The sequence below is a fragment of the Canis lupus genome, chromosome 25 (assembly GCF_011100685.1).
Source record: "Canis lupus familiaris isolate Mischka breed German Shepherd chromosome 25, alternate assembly UU_Cfam_GSD_1.0, whole genome shotgun sequence".
NCBI classification, from domain to species: domain Eukaryota; kingdom Metazoa; phylum Chordata; class Mammalia; order Carnivora; family Canidae; genus Canis; species Canis lupus.
The window spans coordinates 26,650,235-26,654,218 of record NC_049246.1 but is presented as its reverse complement, the minus strand read 5'-3'; the positions used below and the strand labels follow the sequence as shown (position 1 = coordinate 26,654,218).

Genomic DNA, 3,984 nt, shown 5'->3' with positions numbered 1-3,984 from the left:
TTTTTTTACTATTATGAATAAAGATGCTATGAGCATTCATGTATGAATGAGTCTTTGTGTCAACATCTGTTTTCATATCTCTTGGGCATATCTCTAGGAGTAGAATTGCTGGGTAGTGAGGTAAGTATATGTTCAACCATGTAAGAGATTCCCAAAATGTTGGCTGTACCATTTACAGTTCCACCTGCAGTGTATGAGAATTTGTTCCACATCACTAATACTTGGTATTGTCTTAGTATTGGTCTTTTTAATTTCAGTCACTCCCATGGGTGTGCAATGGTATACCATTGTTTTTCCTTGTAATTTCCGTGATGGCTAATGATGTTGAACATCTTTCATGTGCTTATGGGCCATTTGTGTATCTTTCTCTGTGAAGGGTTGGTTTGGCCTCACTCGCCTCCAATGGCCTGCCTCACTGCCAGCACATTCTGCCACGGTCCCAAAGAAATGCTTCAATTACCCACAGTCCTTTGCCAGTGGCCAGAGTACTGGCTCCTCATCTCACTCAGGCCTATGCCAAAGATGTAAAATTTGGTGCAGATGCCCTAAGCCTTAATGCTTCAAGGTGTAGACCTTTTAGCCAATGCTGTAGCCGTTACTATGGGGCCAAAAGGAAGAACAGTGATTATTGAACAGAGTTGGGGAGGTCCCAAAGTAACAAAAGAAGGTGTGACTGTAACAAAGTCAATTGACTTAAAAGACAAATATAAAAATATTAGCACTAAACTTGTTCAAATTGTGGCCAATAACACCAATGTAGAGGTTGGGGGTGGCACCACTACTGCTACTGTCTCAGCACACTCTATTGCCAAGGAAGGCTTTGAGAAGATTAGCAAAGGTGCTAATCCTGTGGAGAAATCAGGAGAGGTGTGATGTTAGCTGTTGATGCTGTAATCGCCGAACTTAAGAAGCAGTCTAAACCCGTGACAAGCCCTGAAGAAAATTGCTCAGGTTGCTCTGATTTCTGCAAATGGAGACAAAGAAATTGGCAACATCATTTCTGATGCAATGGAAAAGGTTGGAAGAAAGGGTGTCATCACAGTAAAGAATGGAAAAACACTGAATTAGAAATTATTGAAGACATGAAGTTTGATCGAGGTTATATTTCTCTATACTTTATTAATACATCGAGAGGTCAGAAATGTGAATTCCAAAATGCCTATGTTCTATTGAGTGAAAAGAAAATTCCTAGTGTCCAGTTCTTTGTACCTGCTCTTGAAATTGCCAATGCTCACCATAAGTCCTTGATCATAATTGCTGAAGATGTTGATGGAGAAACTCTGAGTACACTCGTTTTAAAAAGGCTAAAATTTGGTCTTCAGGTTGTGGCAGTCAAAGCTCCAGATTTTCGTGACAATAGAAAGAACCAAGTTAAAGACACGGCTATTGCTACTGGTGGTGCAGTGTTTGGGGAAGAAGGATTGACTCTAAATCTCGAAGATGTTCACGACTTAAGAAAAGTTGGAGAGGTCATTGTGACCAAAGATGAAGCCATGCTTTTAAAAGGAAGAGGTGACAAGGCTCAAATCGAAAAATGTATTCAAGAAATCATTGAACAGTTAGATATCACAACTAGTGAATATGAAAAAGGAAAAGCTGAATGAACGTCTTGCAAAACTCTCAGATGGAGTAGCTGTATTGAAGGTTGATGGGACAAATGATGTTGAAGTGAATGAAAAGAAAGACAGAGTTAGAGATGCCCTCAATGCCACAGGAGCTGCTCTTGCAAAAGGCATTGTTTGTTCTAGAAGGCGGATGTCCTGCTTTGGTGCATTCCAGCCTTGATTTCAATAACTCCAGCTAATGACCATCAGAGAATTGGTATTGAAATTATTAAGAGAACACTCAAAATTCCTGCAATGACCATTGCTAAGAATGCAGGTATTGAAGGATCACTGATAGTTGAGAAAATCATGCAGAGTTCTTCCAAAGTTGGTTACAATGCTATGCTTGGAGATTTTGTGAATATAGTGGAAAAAGGAATCATTGATCCAACTAAGGTTGTAAGAACTGCTTTATTGGATGTTGCTGGAGTGGCCTCTCTGTTAACTACAGCAGGAGGTGTAGTCGCCGAAATTCCTAAATAAGAGAAGGACCCGGGAATGGGTGGAATGGGTGGAATGGGAGGTGGTATGGGAGGCGGCATGTTCTGATTCCTAGAATAGGGCTTTACCATTCTTAATGAATTGAGAAGAAGCTCAAGGCTGTGCTCCTCAACCATAACTTCAGAGAAGTCAGTTGAAGGAAATGACTAAAGAAAACGCTGGCTGGTATTTAAGAAAATCGCTATAACCACCAGTTACTGTTTCAGTTGACAACATATAATGGTTTACTGCTGTCATTGTCCATGCCTACAGAGAATTTATTTTGTATTTTTGAATAAAAAGATATTTGTACGTTCCTGATAACTGAGTACAAGAGCCATGCACCAATGTACTGCTTTCAATTTAAATCGCATTTTTACTACTATTCTGTTAAAATCAGGATTTTATTTTATTTATTTATTTTTTAATGTTTTATTTATTTATGATAGTCACACAGAGAGAGAGAGAGAGGCAGAGACATAGGCAGAGGGAGAAGCAGGCTCCAGGCACCAGGAGCCCGACGTGGGATTCGATCCCGGGTCTCCAGGATCGCGCCCTGGGCCAAAGGCAGACGCCAAACCGCTGCGCCACCCAGGGATCCCTAAAATCAGGATTTTAGTGTTTGCTATCACCAGATGAAAAGTTAAGAAGCAGCCTTTCTGTAGAGAGTAAGAATAATTGTGTACAAAGTAGAAAAATATCCAATTATGTGACAACCTTTGTGTAATAAAAATTTGTTTAAAGATAAAAAAAAGAGTATGTTTGATTTTTTTTGCCCATTGAAAAAATTAGGTTGCCTTTTTTCTTTTTTAAAATTGTGTTTATTAAAAAATAATAAAATTGTATTTATTTATTTGATATTTATAGAGAGAGCACAAGCAGGGGGAGCAGGAGAGGGAGAGGGAGAAGCAGGTTTCCCACTGATCAGTGAGCCTGATATGGGGCTCCATCGGAGGACCCTGGGATCATGCCCTGAGCCGAAGGCAGATGCTTAACTGACTGAGCCACCCAGGCACCCCTAGGTTGTATTTTTATTATTGAATTGTAAGAGGTCTTTATAGTTTCTGGATACCAGTTCTTTATCAGACACATATATTAAGAATATTTTCTCCCAGTCTGTGGTTTATAATATCTTTCAAAGAGCAAAAGTTTTTTTTTTAAAGATATTTATTTATTCATAAGAGAGAGAGAGAGAGAGAGAGAGAGACAGGCAGAGACACAGGCAGAGGGAGAAGCAGGCTCCATGCAGGGAGCCCGACGCAGGACCCAATCCTGGGTCTCCAGGATCACGCCCTGGGCTGAAGGGAGCGCTAAATGAGCCACCAGGGCTGCCCAAAGAGCAAAAGTTTTAAATTTTGATGAAGTCCAGCTAGTTTTTTTTTTCTTGGTTTGTGCATTTGGTGGTGTTTTTCTAAAATATTTTGGCTTCCCCGAAGGTCATAAATATTTTCTTCTATGTTTTCTTTCAGAAGTGTTACGATTTTAGTGTTTATATTAGGTCTATGATTCACTTCAAGTTAATTTTTATATATGTGGTGAAGCCTAGGGTTCACTGTTTTTCTCTATGAATAATGAGTGTCCAGTTCTTTAGCACAATTTATTGAGAAGGTTATACTTTCCCCCACTGAGTTGGCAAGTTGTTGAAAATCAATTAAACATATACATGGAGGGGGTCTGTTTCTGTACTCTGCCTTCCATCCGTTAATCTGTATGTCTGTCCTTACACTGATACTACACCGTCTTATTTAATGTCCCTGCACAATGCCTTGAAATCACATAGCGAGGGCCTCTTTGTACTTCTTTCCAAGTGTATTTTGGCACTTTACAATTCCATGTACTTATTTTTAGAGATTTTATTTACTTATTCATGAGGGACCCAGAGAGAGGCAGAGACATAGGC

At 39.7% G+C, this 3,984-nt stretch overlaps 1 pseudogene; it reads left to right on the top strand.

The window, feature by feature from the left end:
- Positions 1 to 447: 447 nt before the first annotated feature.
- LOC100685492 lies at positions 448 to 2,153 on the top strand (annotated as a pseudogene).
- Positions 2,154 to 3,984: the final 1,831 nt, after the last annotated feature.